General features: G+C 39.7%; 1 protein-coding gene across 2 annotated transcripts in view; it reads right to left on the reverse strand.

Moving 5' to 3' along the window:
• The window catches only part of LOC126161589 (glutathione S-transferase 1-1-like), a 57,473-nt gene extending 43,069 nt beyond the window's left edge, over positions 1-14,404 (reverse strand). The window contains exon 1 of one of the 2 annotated variants that reach the window (XM_049917534.1): positions 14,282-14,404. The gene's annotated coding sequence lies outside the window, so the exon portion shown is untranslated. The remainder of the gene's footprint in view (positions 1-14,281) is intronic. The other variant, XM_049917535.1, reaches the window with a different exon arrangement.
• Between the last annotated feature and the right edge of the window lie 5,370 nt (positions 14,405-19,774).

Here is a 19,774-nt window from a genome sequence, read left to right on the forward strand (position 1 = left end):
TAAAGAAGCTGGTGATGGTGGGAAGGGCCCAGATGGTCCGAGCTGTGAAGGAGAAATTTAAACTGAGCATGTTGTGTTCAGCTGCATGTTGTGCCACTGTGTGGTCAACTTTGTTCTTACACTGGACTCGTATTTGGGAGGACGACGCTTCAATCCCGTGTCAGGCCATCCTGATTTAGGTTTTCGTTGATTTCCCTAAATCGCTTCAGGTAAATGCCGTGATGGTTCCTTTGAGAGGGCATGGCTGACTTCCTTCCCTAATCCGATGACCTCGCTGTTTGGTCCCTTCCCCCCAAACAACTCAACCTCAACCCTTTGTTCTTGGGAATAGTTTGGTAGTGGCCATTCAGCCTGGTGGACAGATGACTGGTAATCATACCTACATAAAAAACTGTGCAGTGTTTGCAGTAGAGTTGGTCTATGACATGGCTGCTCTCAGCGACAGCCCAGACTCTGGTGGGGTAGGGTAAGCTTGCGACAGGACTGAAGTAGAAAGTTCTGGGTGTGTGGTTTGGGCAGGTCTTAAATCTTCTACAGGTCTATGATCCTTGTAGCAGGTTGAAAGTAGGAGTGGCACAGTGGTCGACTAAGATGACGTGTAGGTTGGGTGGGTGACTGAACACCAGTTTAGAAAAGTTGGGAAGGATCTTGGGCAGGATTTCCCTCATTTCAGGGAACAATGGGAGATAATCAAAACCCTATGATTCAGTTGTTCCAGTGCAAGGTGATATTGGCTGACTGGGGAGAGTTCCATCATAGGTAATTCTTGAGGGTGGTGGGAGGATTGAGGGTGTGTGAGGATATGGCATGGGAAATCTGTTGGTGGACTAGGTTTGGGTGGCAGGAGTTAATGCGCCTGTCACCCCTCCCTCTTGCATTCTTAGCTGGCAAACCAGCTGCATCCCTCTGAGCATCTCACCAGCCACCCCTTTCCCAGAACGTTTCATCCATCACAACCAGTACGCATTTGAAAAATATTGGTTTTTTAAAATTCAAAATGTGCTTCTCTCATTGACATCCTAAAATCCATGGATCAAGGCAGTTAAGTGACTTATGAAAAGAATTTGACTCACCGTCAGCACTGCACCGATACTTATTAACAATGGTACCGTCATACATTACATCAAAAAAACTTTGTGACTGGATTGACATTTCTTGATAGGGAGGATGTAGCATGTCATCTTGAATGGAGTCATCCAGAGATTTATAAACAGCTTTAGGCACATGCCCCAGGGAATTGAATTGGCTCCCTTGCTGTATATTAAGACATTCTGGTACACAATATTAACAGTAACCTCTGTTTTATTATTATACAGTTACTGTAATGAAGTACTGTCTAAAAAACACAGCACAAATACTCAGTCAGGCAATGATAAGATTTTGAAGCAGTGCAAGGATGAAGCAACATACTTTAAATGTTCAGAAATTTCATAAAATGCAAACATGTAGTATTCTCTGGCTACAATAAAATGAGTCACAATTGGAATCAGTCAACTCACAAATACCAGGTTTAACAATTCATACAGTTATGAAATGGAATGATCACATTGACTTAGCCATACGTAAAGCAGGTGGCACACAACTTCATAGGCAGAATACTGGGAAAATGCAATTAGTCTACAAAGGGGTTCTCTTACAAAACTCATGCAAGCCATTCTAGAATACTGTTAAAGTATGTCGAATCCACACCAAATAGAAATGACTGGAATTATGAACAGTGGAGTGTGCAAAAAGGTTCTGTTCTACATCAACATCTATTTCCTCTATACTCTGCAGACCACCAAGAAGTGCGGGACTGAGGATACATACCATTGTAACAGTTATTAGGGTTTCTTCTCATTCCATTCATGCAAGTTTGTTTGAATGCCTCTGAGCATGCTGTAATTATTCTGTATGTAAGCAATATGTAAGAGGATGTAGTATATTCCTAACATCATCATTTAAAGCAGGTTGTTGCAACTTTATTGGTAGACTTTCTAGGGTTTATACCTGTCTTCAAGAGTGTGCCAGTTCAGTTTCTTCAGCATCCTGATAACACTCTCCCATGGGTTAAGCAAATGTGAGACCATTCATATTCCCAATTCTGTATACATTCAGTATCCCCAGTTAGCCCTATTTAATGCAGGCCCAACACACTTGAGCAATATCCTAGAATGGATCACATGAGTAAGTGATTACAGTTCCTCAGTATTCTACCGATAAACTGTCTACCATCTGCTTTACATATAAATGATCCTATGTGATCATTCCATTTCATATCCCTACAAATCGCTACACAAGGGTACTTGTATGAGTTGGTCAATTTCCACTGTGATTCACTGACACAGTCATAGGATAATACTTTTTTCCTACATTTTTTGAAGTGCACAATTTAACTTTTCTGAACATTTGAAGCAAGTTGCCAAACCACTTTGAAATCTTATGAAGATCTGAATGAACATTTATGCAGCTTCTTTCAGACCGTACTTCATTATAGGTAACTGCAACATATGCAAAAATTCTGAGGTTACTGTTAATATTGTCCAGAAGGTCATTAACATACAGCAAGGGTCTCAACACACTTCCCTGGGGCACACCTGAAGTTACATCTAGAAATGATGATGACACTCTGTCCAAGATAATGTGCTGTATCTTTCCTACCAAAAGGTCTTCAGTCCAGTCACAAATTTTACTTGAGACCCAATATGACTGAACTTTTGATGATAAGCGTAGTTGTGGCACTGAGTCAAATACTTTTTAAGATATCATGAAATACTGAATCTACCTGACAGCCTTGATCTAAAACTTTCAGTATTTCATGCGAGAGTGGTGCTAGTTGGGTTTCACATGATCAGTGTTTTCAGAATCCATGCTGACTGGCATGGAGGATGTCACTCCATTCAAGATACTTCATGTTTGAGCTCAGAATATATTCTAAGATTCTACAACAAATCAATGTCAAGGACATTGGATGGTAGTTTTGTGGATCACTTCTACTACCCTCTTTGGAGGCAGCTGTGACCTGTACTTTCTTCCAACGACTGAGCACGGTTTTCTGTTTGAGCGATCTACAATATATCAGTTAGAAGGAGGACTAGTTCAGCCACAAATTCAGTACAGAATCTGCTAGGATTTCCTTTGGGCCCTGGAGCATTTTTTAGTTTAAACCGTTTCAGCAGTTTCTCAACACCAGTGACACTAATACTTATTTCACTCATATTTTCAGTGGTAAAAACATTAAATTGGGGAAATTCTCCTGGATTTTTCTTTGTAAAGGAACATTTGAAAACATAGTTAAGCATTTCAGCCTTTGCTTTGCTACCCTTAATTTCATCTCCTGCTTCATTCGTTAGAGACTGGACACTAACTTTCGTGCCTTCACATGCGATCAGAATTTCTCCAGGTTTCATGAAGGAACACTTGACAATTTTCTGCTACGGTAGTTATTGAAGGCTTCACACACTGCCCTCTTGACAGCCAAGCACACTTCATGCAGCATCTCTCAGTATATAATTAAAGTCTCCACCAAAGATTACTTAAGTACACACGAACTGAGGTTTTCTCTAATGTTTTTGATTACATCAGGAGATGAGTCTGGTGGGCGATAGATGGATACATTGCTTTTCTTGATATACCTGTACATCAATGATTGGCTCACGAGAATTTATTCAAATAATTTTCTCTTTCCACATCACACATTCACCGCCTGTGGTGAAGGCATACTGACATTCGATTCGCTTACTGATGTATTTTCGGCAGCGGTGACACCATGAAGTCCTTCTCTGCAGTTTAATTACCTCAAGAGCCAGATTCCATGCTTTGTCCAAATTAAAACCAATATCTCTAGTTATTAAATTATTAGCTAATCTAATCTCTATAGCTTCCTTGAACACAGAATCCCAAAAGGAAGAGGTGGATATTACAATCTTCACATCACTGTAATTCATGGAATGCTCTGTGTATCAATACAATGTTCAGCAACAGCTGACTTGTCTGGCGCTGGTAAGTGCGTGTATCTTCAATGATCCACACATCTCTCATGAACGGTGTGAGTTGTTTGACTTATGTATGACTTCTCACAAATTCCACAAGGAATCTCACACACACCTGCTTTACAAAGCAGTAAATCTTCCTTTACAGAGCCAAGTAAAGCCACAATCTCTGCGGGTAGCCGGAAGATCACCTTAACACAATTTTTCTAAAAAATGCGGCCTATCTTCGAGGAAAGAACACCCACATACGGCAAAAACTCATTTGATCTGAAGGAATTACAATCTTATTTCCCATCATATGCCTGCATTGTAAGTTTTACATTGAATGCTCTACGAATTTGTTGCAGAGAAAATAAATTCACTTTAAAAATGCTCTTAAGGTGTGTGAGCTCTTCTTGCAAATTATCTTTATCGGATATACAGTGCGCCATATGCACTAAGGTCTTAAGGACACTTGTGACCTTAGGGTGATGGCAGCTACTGGCACACAGGTACAGATTTGTGTGTGTTGGTTTTCAATATATGGTATGTCCTGATGTGCCATCATCTTTACGGCACACGACAACATCCAAAAAGGGGAGGCAGCTGTTGATTTCTATTCCATAGTAAATTTTACAGTAGCATGGATAGAACTCAAATGCTCAAGTAATCTATGTAATTCATTTATCCCGTGCTGCCATACCACATGTGTCGTCCACGTACCTCCAGAAGATCGTTGGTTTAAAATTTGCTGAGTCAAGTGCCTTGTCCTCGAAGTCTTCCATGAATAAATCAACTACCAGTGGGGAGAGGGGGCGTACCATATCAACGCAATCAATCTGCTCATAAAATTTATGACAGGACATCGAACAACAGAGTCCACTTGGCAAGGCTGGCCCAATCACCTGTACTTTGCAATCTGTCTTTTTGTAGCCACTTCGCGAATCCACGTCCTGTCATATACTTGACGGGTGAGTGTGTGGACGAAGACATGTTTTCCGTTTTAAGTAAAGGGCTAAATTTTGCTCCTAGTCCGAAGACTTTGCCGATATCATCTTTCATCAGTGCCATTGAAGAAGCTGTCCGACCACTGTCAGAGGATTCCACTGAAGAAATCAGATGTGACACCTGTCGAGCAATTACAAATCATCCACAAAGAAGTAATGTTTCCAAGGAAGAAAGATGTGCAATACAAAATCTGTGTGAGGATACTGACAGTCATCCTGCATACTGATAAAGGTAATGCTACCGTCCTTTTGTCTCCAGAAGTCTATAAGGAAAAGACATGAGGTCTACTTAGTTCTGGTGCATACCAGAAGATTAACAAAGATCCTACCAACAAGGTGACAATAAGACTGCTGCCTTGCTGAATGCTTCATCACTACCAAAGGAAGTCACAATAAGTTTAAAAAGTGCGAGGTGCAGTACCACCGAGATTTTAGGGTCTTCCTAAACTTCAAAAGATGGATAAGAATGAGAGTGAAGAGGACTTGCCTATGAGGACTATAACGAGCACTATTGGTTCACCAACGTATTTTACTGCCAAATATTTAACTTTCTTATTAAAACCATTGGTAAGAAAATGTAGTCATCACATTCATAATTCTATGCATTTTATTCAGAGACTTAGCAATGTAAGGCTGAAAAGTACAGAGGTGCTTGTTAGTTTTGTTGTGGTATCATTAAACACCACGATACCTTTAAAGGACTCTTTATCTCTCATCAGCCAACATTTTGATAAGAACATTATGGCCTTATTTGAACATGTGGTTTTATCACCATATTTTCACTTTAATGGTGAATTTTTTGAGCAGCTTGATGGCATTGCTATGGGAAGCCCCCTCTCCCCCCTGCTAGCTAATTTATCCGTGGAAGACTTTTTAAACAAGGAACTTGACTCAGCAAGTTTTAAACCAACGGTCTTCTGGAGATACGTGGACGACATATTTGTGGTATGGCCGCATGGGATGGGTGAATTACATCAATTTCTTGAGCATTTGAATTATATCCATGCTACTATAAAATTTACTATGGAAATAGAAAATGACGGCTGCCTCCCCTTCCCGAATGTTGTCGTGAACTGTAAAGATGATGGCACATTAGGACATGCCGTATATTGAAAACCAACACGCACAAATCTATATCTACATGCGAGTAGCTGCCATCACCCTTCACAGACCATAGGTGTCCTTAAGGCTTTAGTGCATAGGGCGCGTTTTATATCCGATAAAGAGAATTTGCAAGAAGAGCTCACACACCTCAAGAGCGTTTTTAAAGCAAATGGATTTTCTCCGCAACAAATTCCTAGATCATTCAATGGAAAACTTGGAATGCAGGCATATGATGGGGAAGAAGTATTAATTCCTTCAGATCAAATGAGTTTTTGCTCTATGTGGGTGCTCTTTCCTTGAAGATAGGCCATATTCTTGAGAAACACTGTGTTAAGGTGACCTTCCGGCCATCTACGAAGATTGCAGCTTTATTCGGCTCTATAAAGGACAATTTACTGCTTTGTAAAGCAGGTGTGTATGAGATTTCTTGTGGAAATTGTGAGAAATCGTACATAGGTCAAACAACTCGCACCATTCATGAGAGATGTGTGGAGCATTGAAGAGACACATGCTTATGAGAGAGAGACTAGTCAGCTGTTGCCGGACATTGCACTGATACAGGGCATTCCCTGAATTACAGTGATGTGAAGATTGTAACATCCACCTCTTCCTTTTGGGATTCTGTTTTCAAGGAATCTATAGAGATTAGATTAGTTAGTAATTTAATAAATAGAGATAATGTTTTTAATTTGGACAAAGCATGGAATCCGGCTCGAGGTAATCAAACTGCAGAGAAGTTGTCATGGTGTCACTGCCGCCGAACATACATCGATAAGCGAATCGAACACCAGTCGCCTTCGCCACAGGCGGCGCATGTGTAAGCATATTTCCTTGCCGATGACCAGTGTCTGTGACCCGCATGCACAATACCACTGCGGCGGAGCACATAAGGCTGCGCTTGGTATCTTATTGTCAGTCTTGTGACTCACTCTGAGAATGGCTGGACAATATGTGGCCGAAATATCAGTGGAGGAAGTTTTATTTGCGCAGCTGCATCCCCGAAATTTAATAGACTATTCATTACACCGTGAGAAGTTGAAAAGGTACATAAAATAAAGTATGCCTACAGTTTTTGACATAAAACCCAACAGCAAAATTTTACTGCCCCAAGGTGTTCAAACATTCAGGGAAATCAGCTGTTTTACATTCTTAGGACTGACAGTAGATGAAAAGGTAACTTGGAAGGAAGTATCTCATACCAGATCTTGTCTGAATGCTACTGTCTCCACTGTAAAAACGATCCCAATGCTCCGAAGGCTCGTTTAATTTGCTTAGTTTAATTCCATTTTCAAACCCATCACTATCCGTGTGACCCTTCACTGAATATATCTAATATTTCCAGTTAGTCCTATTTGATATAGAACCCATACTTGCACATATCCTAAGATGAGAAGCATGAAAGTACTGTAAGTAGTCTCCTTTGTAGACTAAACATATTTCCCATGTGCCTTGTCAATGGACCGGTCTGTCAGCTGCTTTACCGATGACTGAGCATATGTGATCATTTCAATTTCACACAAACTGTACAACCCAGGTATTTGTTTGAGTTGGCTGATTCAAACTGTGATGCATTATTATTGTATTCATTACATACTACATTTCTGAAGTTTGTAAAGCACACAAATTTAAATTTCTGTGCATGTAAGGCAAGTTGCCAATATTTGTACCATGCTGATTTGAGTGGATATTTGTGTAGTGGTTTTTTTATTATTATTGTGTTGTTGTTGTGGTCTTCAGTCCAGAGACTGGTTTGATGCAGCTCTCCATGCTACTCTATTCTGTGCAAGGTTCTTCATCTCCCTGTACCTATGGCAACCTACATCCTTCTGAATTTGTTTAGTGTATTGATCTCTTGGTCTCCCTCTATGATTTTTATCCTCCACGCTGCCCTCCAATACTAAATTGCTGATCCCTTGTTGCCTCAGAATGTGTCCTACCAACTGATCCCTTCTTCTTGTCAAGTTTGCCACAAATTTCTCTTCTCTCCAGTTCTGTTCAATACCTCCTCATTAGTTATGTGATCTACCTATCTAATCTTCAGCATTCCTCTGTAGCACCACATTTCGAAAGCTTCTATTCTCTTTTTGTCTAAACTATTTATCGCCTACGTTTCACTTCCATACAGAGCTACACTCGATACAAATACTTTCAGAAACAACTTCCTGACACTTAAATCTATTCTCGATGTTAGCAAATTTCTCTTCTTCAGAAATGCTCTCCTTGCCATTGCCAGTCTACATTATATATCCTCTCTACTTTGACATCATCAGTTATTTTGCTCCCGAAATAGCAAAACTCATTTACTACTTCAAGTGTTTCATTTTCTAATCTATTATACTACACTATAAACAATTGCAACAACAGCAAAAAACTCTGAGGTTACTATTAATATTATCTGTTAACTATTATTACACAACATGAAGAGTGAAGGTATCAACACACTTTCCTAGGGAACATATGAAGTTACTTCTACTTCTATCAACAACTCTCCGTCCACGATAACATGCTGTATCTTTCATACCACGAAATCCTCGATCCAGTTACTTTTTTAAAAATTTAAATGGTAGTACTTTCACCAATCGACACTGATATGGTACAGAGTTAAATGCTTTTCAGAATTTGATCAATACATACTCATGCACTTAGTTATCTTAACTCATGGCCTTCAGTATTTTAACATTAGAAAAGCACAAGTTGGGTTTTGCATGATTGATTTTTTGGAATCTGTACAGGATGGCAAGGAGTTTATTCTGTCTGAGATATCGCATTATGCTCAAGCTCAGAATATGTTCTAGGCTATGACATCAGAGTGCCATAGTTCAGCAGGACGCTTCACTGTAATTTGAAGCAAAGTTACAAAGGCTCCCCCCCCCCCCCCTCCATGATCCCAAGCACGATGCATCAATGATGAAGAGAACTCATCATTTAATGCAAAAACCCAATATCAAAGCTTAAGTTAACTGCTAACTCCTCATGCTCCACAGATCAAATGCTGCAAGTTAAGTATTAATGCTCAATACTTTATGACATGACATTTACTATACGTTGTGGCATAATCAACAAATGCAAAGCAGTAAGTCATGTTGTTTATGACATTACTTTGCCATTTTTCCATGGTTATGTTTCCTGGATAACCATACATTTGGACCAACATGCACAGTTCGCATTAATCAGGTGTCCAATAATCAAAAGAAAGTAATAGGTCAACCAATTAATGATAACATATCACTGAATGATTTCATTGTAAATGCTGGGACACTCAGTTCATTCCCCCTTCAGTGATGGACTATCCAGTATTACTCAGCAAATGGGGGCAATAAGAATACGGTGTGAAATATGTACCACATTATCTTAATGATATTTCTTCAAATGGTCTGCAACTATCACACTTACTTGTCTGCGCAACTGATATTTAATAGTATTTGCAACTAATCGTTAAAATTAATTTTGTATAAACTATTATTTATACAGCCACAACAAATTTTACATTTCGTACAGGATTTCACATAGCATCGTTAGAAATATACTGTCTCTAACCATGAACACTGTGAGGTAGGCTAATTGTTTTCCCTTTAAAGTTAATTAATTCAGGCTGTGGTGACAACAATCATTACCAAAGTACAAGAACCCAAAGAAATTCTGCTCATATGTAAAAGTGGTTAGTGGCACCAAAGTTAGTGTACACAGAACCTAGCAAATGACACAGGAATTGAAATTGAGGGTAGCAAAGCAAATGATGAAATGCTTAACTCCATTTTCACATGTTCCTTTAGAAAGGAAAACACATGAGATTTGGAAAAAGGCACAGGTCACACCCATCTAAGTATAGCAGAAGTGATCCACAAAACTATTGTCCAGTATCCTTAACATCAATTTGTTGTAGAGTCTTAGAACATATTCTGAGTTCAAACATAATAAGGTATCTTGAACAGAATGACCTCTTCGACGACAGTCAGTATGGATTCTGAGAACACTGATAATGTGAAACCCAATTAACAATAATCTCACTGACAGCTTTGGATCAAGACAGACAGGCAGGTGCAGTATTTACCGATTTCTGAAAAGCATTTGACTCAGTACCACATCTACACTTACTGTCAAATGTTCAATCATATGGGTCCTCAAGTGAAATTTGTGACTGGACTGAGTATGTTGTCTTACAATCAATCTTTCCTTCTCATCCTGTCTGGCAAGTTTCCCCTGACCCAGGGTTCTTGGTGACTTTTCTTAACTGTGCCCCTTTCCCTAAACCTCTCCTGTCCTTTTCCTTCACCTATCTTCCTTTCCCTTCAACTCTCTTCTCCCAAAAGAAGGAGCCACTGGCTCTGATAGCTTGTAACAGTTAAATCTGTATGTATGTGTGTGTTTATCTATCCATTTACATTACAATATGTCGTCTTGGATGGGAGTCGTCATCAGATGAAGTACCTTCACATGTGCCCCAGGGAAGTGTTGCTGTTCATGCTGTTTGTTAATGACCTGGTGAATAAGATTAATAGGAACCTCAGAATTTTTGCAGATGATGCAGTTATCTGTAATGAATTACTGTCTGAAAGGAGCTGCATTAGTGTTCATCCAGATCTTGATATGATCTGAAAGTGTTGCAAAGTTAGGCAACTTGCTTTAAATGTTCAGCAAAGTAAAATTGCGCACTTCAAAAAATGAAAACAAAAATGTAGTATTCTATGACTGCAATATCAGTGAATCACAGCTGGAATTTATCAATTCATACAAATACTCTGGTGTAGCACTTTATAGGGATATGAAATGGAATGATCGCATCGGCTCAGTTGTGTGTAAAGCAGGAGGCAGACATCGGTTTATTGGTAAAATACTGGGGAAGTACAATCACTTACAAATCACTCACATGACCCATTCTACAATATTGCTCTGTGTGGGACCTGTACCAAATATGACTAACTGGGGATACTGAACATATACAGAGAAAGCCAACACATTGTCTCAGGCTTATCTGACCCATGGGAGAGAGTCATAGAGATATTGAAGTGGCAGACTCTTTAAGACAAACAAACTATCCTGGGAAAGCCTACTAACAAAGTTTCAGGACACTAGGAATATACTACAAACCCCTACATATTACACACATAGGAACCATTACATAAGATTCGAATAATTACAGCCACACAGAGGCATTCAAATAATCATTTTTCCCATGTCCCATACATGAATGAAATGGGAAAAACCTTAATGACTGGGTCAATGTGTCATACACTCTGTCATGCACTTCACAGTGGTTTGTGGAGTGTAGCTGTAAATTAGAAGATATAATTTCATTACGCCTACCATGCAAGAATACACGGATAGAAGTTGAAACTTAAGAACCAACAAAATAATCAGCTTTGTAAATCAATTGTTCCTGATTCTAAGACAGTGATTCATTTTGACTAAATTTCTGTAAGTCAAAAGTTATTAATTAATTAAGATATGATTTCAACACACAACCCACTCATATGTTTTAATATTTCAAAATTTTGCTCTCATAGCACTGTTGCCTGAAATTTTCTGAACCCAGTGATGTTTAGACCTCTCAAACTTTGATTTTTAAGGGAAATATTCAAAGCTTAAACTTCTGTTAAATAAATTATAAATGGTGGCTCTCTTAGAAGCCGGGGGAGTTTTGTTGAACACAAAAGTACAGTATCATTATAAAATCAAATAGTAGTGCCTCATGTTTCTGTAAAACACAAGTAGTCAAACAACATGGTGCATTAAGTAATTGATGCTAAAAATCCAGCCGGACAAGTTTTATATATTCTGCCTTCTGTATCGTAAATTAATGAAGCATTCTCTTGTACTATGCTAAAAACCATGAAGTGATGCATTACTGCCCAAAGGATGAGACTATAAATAGCCAGATGCAAGGCGGTAGAAGGACTTGGACCGTGACTTCATATGAGAATAGACCGTGTTAACTGCAGTGATGAAAATCTCTATTGCAAAGTGTACCATGCACTATCAGAATTGTTGAGAAATATGTTAATGTTATGAGAATGGTGGGCGAGCAGGTTAAATACGGACCTCCAACTGTGCACTTACATGTAGCCAAGCTATTAACAGCTATTATGGTGTATGTATTTTGAGACTGATGAGTGATCAGTATCTGGCATCATCAATATTATATATGTTGTGTGAGTAGGCCTAAACTGTCCAGAAATTGTGATGACGTGTGTCTGTGTTTTTTAATTAACATGTCTAAGGTTCCTTGTACTAATGCACTTCCACTATTGAGATTTTAGATTCACAGTTGGCGGTAACAAATGTAAGACAAAACTTGACACTACAAGGAATCACAATGAGAAGATCTCATGCTGACTGGTATCTCTGTTGCTCATTGATTCGTTTCACAGTTCCAAACATTCTCATTGACTGTTTTTGTAAAATGAAAAACTCTACTTCTTAGCAGCACACAGTTGCATGATTTCTAATCTCTGACACTTAAAAAAAATAAGAGCTGGTTGGAGCCAATTAAACTACTGAGGTATTTATTAAGTTAGTAACAAATTTATTACTGTCTCAAAAAAATGGAAAATGACTCATTAGAATCATTTTATTCATGGTGTAAGTGAATGTGCTGTTGCAGCAACTTCTCACTTGCAGTATAAAGCTACCACCAATCCACGGCCTCTGGCACAACTGAAATGTATTATCAGCACAATTTGTTACAGATTGTGATCATTACATCTTCAGGACTATATACATTATTGATCAGACATTTGCCAAAACAAACAACATAAGTAAATAAATAGTACTGTGTCAATGATGGTACTTACTGATGTGCCAGTATTGAGTTAGGTACATAAGAAACCAGTACCAATATACATCTGTACAGATTACATGCATATTTGAAAACAGGACAAACACAACAGTGTATATGAAGATGGACTGAACACATTTCAAAAATTGTCAGATTAATACACACATTTCACCTGCTGTGTCAATGGTGGGCTAAAATCTATTCCAACTCATTAAAATTCTCTGACTTAAAGACTCTGACTCAACTATGTGCAAGATCAATGAAGATTTATGACAAGCCATCTTCGTGGATGAGATTGTTTATCTACATGCTACATCTTTATGAACACTTTGCATGCCACCATACGCTGGTCGATTCTCTGATGGCTCTATAAAACTGTCTAACAATGCAAACTAACTACAAATCTATTTTGACAAGTAACATCAACTACATATCGAAACTTACCCTCCCCAGTAGCTTTGATATCTGTGATAAATGCATCTGCCAAGATGCACTTTTATAGTTGCAACGCTGCCTCAGTGTCCGTACGCAGAACTTCTAAGCAGAGCTTTTACAAAAAAAAACATGGTCTTCCACAATCTTACCCAGAAAAATATATTTCATACGGTATTCTCCATTATTCTAGCAGTCTTGCTGATTAGTCACGGAAAAGTGCCCAGTTACTAGGTCTACAGAGCAGACCTAGTACTGGTACCATATATCAGAACAGTTAAGTCAAAACTTCTAATAAGGCTATGACAACTTGTTTCGTGAGTGCCGAAAGGCGAAATATCCTTTTCAATGCTATTCCTGTTACAGTGTGTTCTGTTGCTGACAGGATGCTAAATGTTGTTTTCATATCTTTGCCAATTACATAAATGCAATACTTGTCTCAAATATCCATCCATTGTATGTTACTGCAATCGTATGAAAAACGCAGTTTGTGAGACAGGTTATTACGATCGAAAGACTGCAAATATAACGTAGAAAAGAAGTTACGCTGCACACTACAGTGCACTGACAGTTCGTACAATTCAAATTCAGTTAGGCCTAACGTTAATTATTGCTTTTTACATTACTTAACCCGAAATCATTTGGAAAAATCACCTGTCCGTGGTTAGCTCGACTTAAAAGAGCTAAGAAACGCCCATTCCCACGTGTATTAACAACACCGATACCATATATGATGGTGTATATCATCCCATCACTGTCACGCAACAGTAATGTTCATGTAAATCATGTGTCAGATGAAGAAGTGAAACAACAAACATTACCGATACCGGTTTGATCGACATACCAGTTACTAAGTTATTTTCATTTATAGGCTACGCCACAAAGTGAAGTAAAATTTGCAGTAAGCGATAATGGGTGTTACAAGAGTTCTATAAAGAACTGTAAAGTTGAACACATTTGATGTTCTCACACTTTCAACAATACATTTATAACGATATTGAAATGCCGCCTACCGTATTCCCGCGTGTTCTGTTCTGTGATATAACCTCCGCAGTCACTTGTTGACTAGCGGCAACAAGCAGCCGAGCAGCGTCCTGTGTGACGCAAGCTTAACAGCTATAGTGGGGGAAAATCCCAAGGCCGGCGGGTGGGGGAAGTGCTGAAGTGATTGTTAAAGTGTGACTCAAGGGCCGTGGGCAAATCTTTCAATTGGACGCCACTTCCGTCCTAGTCTACTCCATTTCTCTAACCAGTGCCGTGGCAGACCAAAAGGGTGGCGGAGGAGGCGGCCTGCCACTGTCCTCCGTTCCTGGGGGCGTCCCAGGACCATACAGTTTTTAATCCAATCCCAAACAAGGTATAAATATGTTCAATAAATGGGAAGCAGTTTGGAGTTCAAGGCTCCATATGTATGCAAAATACATTCGAAATAAATGTCGAGGAAGACTGCAGAGGATAAATCAAAAGATATTCAACAGTAGCTGGAAAAAGATGGGCTGGATATTACGTTGTGCTCAAGGCTATGGTAATGCCGCCTCAGTCTCAGGTGAGCATGGAGTAGCACAACGAAAAACTGAAGAAGTGAAATGAAATGATCGTATGGCGCTAATTAAAAAGATAGAGTTCACGCACTCTCACGTATTCCCTCTCGCAGTGCCGGATTAGCCACGTAACAGGAGTTAGCAAATGCTACGGGGCCCCGTGCATGGGCGCGAAAACTCTTGTCAAGTCAGAGGTTTTTTTTTTTTTTTCGTTATTGACAGTCACTTCAAGTATAGCAATTATTTGTTGCAAGTAGACTAGTGAAAAAGGTGAATTAGCTCACCATTTGGTTAAGTTCGCAACGTTGTGCCAACTGATTAATAATGTTTCTGGCGTCACGACGAAGAACAGATGGCCAGCAATAACTTCTTAGTGACATTTAGTTTATGCGGCAAACCCCTTGCATGCAACTAACGCCACCCAGCACAAAATGTAAAAGCGCGGGAATGTTGACGTTGGCAACAGTGATTCAAAAAGGGCAGTCGGCCCAAGTCCCGAGAGGTACAGACATTTAACAATCGGGGCTTGGAGGCCAATCGTCAACTTCTTTTACAAAGTAGAAGATTATTAAGTGGGTGACATCGATTTTAAATAGTGATTCCAAAGTTGCTGACTGAAAAGAGGGAACCACTGAAGCATAAGGTAAGGACCTTGTTTGTTCAAATATAGCCCAAAGTTTAAACAATAAAAAAGTATGTTGATTCTCGGCATGTAACTATGTAGGAATCAGCTATTTGTGTTTGCTATCATCATAAAACACTGTAGTTTTTGAAACTTCCTGGCAGATTAAAACTGTGTGCCCGACCGAGACTCGAACTCGGGCCTTTGCCTTTCGTGGGCAAGTGCTCTACCATCTGAGCTCCCGGCTTCGGTAGCTCAGATGGTTGAGCACTTGCCCGCGAAAGGCAAAGGCCCGAGTTCGAGTCTCGGTCGGGCACACAGTTTTAATCTGCCAGGAAGTTTCATAACAGCGCACACTCCGCTGCAGAGTGAAAATCTCATTCTGGAAACTGTAGTTTTTATTTGGATGATTTCGAATACAGTAGACATTTATTTAGCACTCTTTTTTGTTCACCCTTAGTACTGGTATATACTTGAGGGTTTTTAATACCACAATGGAACGTCGTCGACTTGAAGTCATATTATAAAGAGGAAAACAGAACAGTGGTGAAATAACAACCTTGCAATCGATTTTGCGTCAAAAATTGAGCAATAATTTTGATAGTGCGCAGCTTTGACCATCTGTGATGTACGTTTTAAGCATTAGCACGTTGCAGTACCCCACCCCACTGTATCTTCTCAATCGTAAAGCGTGAAGCACGAACACAGCTAATTGGTTGAACAGTTATTTTGATAACAGGTTAATAGTTTTCAATTTACAAATTGGTAGCGTTGAAGAATGGTGTAGCTCTTGAATCTGTACTTCATAATAATATTGTCAGCGTTACAGTTCAAAGGAAGTGTTCCCTTAACGGTATCTCTAACAATTTTTCAAAGGATGGTGATCTGGAGTGACGTCCACCAAGCTATTCAAGATATTGGCAGCGAAACTCATTCAGTATTGGACATAGCTTTGCTGCATATAAGCCGATACCCTTTGAATGATAGGATCAGCGGTATCCACTGCATTGTGAACTGACACATGTAACAAAATTGTAACTTGAAGATGTGTCTATGTAGGAGATATTTAAGAAAACTGACTATGACGGTGTGTTTTATAACACCTATCGAAGCGAAAACAATTATTTTTAGAATTTTTGTGTGTATGTCTGTAAGCGCACCTCGCAAAAAACTAATGCACGGAATTGGATGCGATTTTCAGTTGTATTTTTGCAGGTCTAACGTAAAATGTGATACAGCTTTCATTCTGACACGTCGGGTAGAATGGAAGTTACCGCAGTTTTGCCATAAAAGCATGTGCTGTTACACACCTTAGGACATTGACGCTTGCTGAAATCAAATGTGCCGGCAGGACGGCAAAGCTTTGTGAGCTGCTTCTCGCGCCGGCGTATTTTATGCGCGGACGAAGTCACGGATATAAGCTTGTCGCGGCATAAAAATGTACAAAGCAAAGATGTCTCTGGAACCAGTTACAGTCTAATAAAGCACATGAACAGTCTCAAAACTATATTTCGCGTGAAGTGGCGAAAAAAATACGTGTGCAGGGGAGCAGTTAAGTGTGCGTGGATCTGACTTTTTTTTTTAATGTCCGTTGAACGAAATTACGCACACAATCGTCATCATTTAGAAAATATTTAGCAAAGAGTATTTATTAATATATTGTTTTATCATTTTAATTTCTCCGGCAACAGAAACAAGTTCGGGCTTATCTCAAGACAGTCCCTCCCCGCAATGGACAGTCTTTGCTATGGTCAGTGCGAAGACAAATCCGGAGAAAGCCAGACTTGCTACAACTCTAAACCAGTAGGAAATCTTCTTCCACCTGGTTTTATCGTCATTCCGGAAACCGCTGACTCTTTAGTTCCATGTTCTTCATTCACTGACAAGGTTTTTATAACCTGATAACTGTCACGGAACGAAGACTAATCTACTGTAATGTTGAATGATTTTAGAAAACGCGTCTTCTTGCGACATCCGTCAGTATTTCTTGTCTATTAAATGACCTATCTGCTAAAATATGAACCCCATAAAACAGAGTTTACTCATCTAGCGCCCCTAGTATGCACGTCGTTTCTTTTAAAAATAGGTTCAAACGGCTCTGAGCACTATGGGACTTAACTTCTGAGCTCATCAGTCCCCTAGAACTTAGAACTACTTAAACCTAACTAAGCTAAGGACATCACACACATCCATGCCCGAGGCAGGATTCGAACCTGCGACCGCAGCGATCGCGCGGTTCCAGACTGTAGCGACTAGAACCGCTCGGTCACTCCTGCCGGCTTGAAAGTAGGAACAGAGGCGACAGCAAGTCTCGATCTGCAGTTACCATTGACATGTTGTGTAGATTTATGTAGTACAGGGTGTACATAAAGTCCCGGAACACTTTCATTTATTTATTGCCGCGCGGTTAAAGGCGCCATGTCACGGACTGCTCGGCCCCTCCCGTCGGAGTTCGAGTCCTCCCTTGGGTATGGGTGTGTGTGTTGTTCTTCCCATAAGTTAGTTTAAGTAGCCTGTAAGTCTAGGGACCGATGACCTCAGCAGTTTAGTCCCTTAAAAATTCACACATTTGAATCATTTATTGCACAAGAACTAAACATTGTACAGATGTCATACATATTGCATTTTGAAGAAACCGTGGATTTTTTTTTTTTTTTTTTTTTTTTTTTTTTTTTTTTTTTTTTTTTTTTTGCGAACAGTCGATGTCCTAGTTATGATTAAGGCGGCTTCCTCTTTCATTCCTTACCCCCATTCCACATTCTCCTACTACTTTTCCTTCTCTTCCTCTTCCTACTATCGAATTCCAGTCCCCTATGACTATTAAATTTTCGTCTCCGTGCACTATTTGAATAATTTCTTTTATCGCATGATACATATCTTCGATCTCTTCTCATCTGCGGAGGTAGTTGGCATATAAACTTGAACTACTGTGGTAGGAGTGGGCTTCGTGTTTATCTTGGCTACAATAATGCGTTCACTATGCTGTTCGTAGTAGCTTACCCGCGCTCCTATTTTTTTATTCATTATTAAAGAATTTACCCCTATTTGATTTTGTATTTATAAAACCTACTCCTGCATTATCCCTATTTGATTTTGTATTTATAACCCTGTATTCACTTGACCAGAAGTCTTGTTCCTCCTGCCACCGAACTTCAATAATTCCCACTATATCTAACTTTAACTTATCCATTCCCCTTTTTAAATTTTCTAACCTAACTGCCTTTTAAGGAATCCGACATTCCACGCTTCGATCCATAGAACACCAGTTTTCTTTCTCCTGATAACGACGCCCTCTTGAGTAGTCCCTGCTTGGAGATTCGAATGGGGGACTATTTTACCTCCGGGATATTTTACCCAAGAGGACGCTATCATCATTTAACCATGCAGTAAAGCTGCATGCCCTTGGGAAAAATTACGTCTGTAGTTTCCCTTTGCTTTCAGCCGTTCACAGTACCAGCACAGCAAGGCCATTTTGGTTAATGTTACAAAGCCAGATCAGCTTATCATTCAGACTGTTGCCCCTGCAACTACTGAAAAGGCTGCTGCCCCTCATCAGGAACCACACATTTGTCTGGCCTCTCAACAGATACCCCTCCGTTGTGGTTGCACCTACGGTATGACTATCTGTGTCGCTGAAGCATGCAACCCTCCCCACCAACGGCAAGGTCCGTGGTTCATGGGGGTGGGGTATGGGGTGAGACAGTGCTATAGGCCACACTAAAAACTGCAGTGATATAGAATTCACATTGACCGAAGAGGAACAAGGAAGGGTAATAAAACAATGATGGGTGAACTAGTTCATGATTCTGGATTGTTAATTCAAGAAGAAATTCGTCAGTCAGTGTTTGAATGCAAAGACTGATTTATACAAGAACTGTTATGACAATATCAAGAAATAAAGTATTGAAGGCCTCTGCGTGCAACCAATACAAGTGGGTTGCTTGGTTGATTCAGGGGAGGGGACCAAACAACGAGGTCATCGGTCCAAATGGATTAGGGAAAGAAATCAGCCATGCCCTTTCAAAGGAATCATCCTGGCATTTTCCTGAAGCGATTTAGGGAAATCATGGAAAACCTAAATCAGGGTGGCTGGACATGGGTTTGAACCATCGTCCTCCCTAATGCGAGTCCAGTGTGCTAACTAATGCGTCACTTTGCTCTGTCCGATACAAATGTGGATGTAGTTGCTAGATGGACAGCTCAAGAAATCCTTGAGTTTTTAATTTAATGGGACTTTATTGGATAATTACGCTATACATCACTTATAATCCAATAGTTCTTCACCAATTGTGCCTCAGACGCATCATGCGAGACGAAACGAATAAAAAATTATCTTCAATCTA

This window comes from Schistocerca cancellata, chromosome 2 (genome assembly GCF_023864275.1).
Source record: "Schistocerca cancellata isolate TAMUIC-IGC-003103 chromosome 2, iqSchCanc2.1, whole genome shotgun sequence".
NCBI classification, from domain to species: Eukaryota; Metazoa; Arthropoda; class Insecta; order Orthoptera; family Acrididae; genus Schistocerca; species Schistocerca cancellata.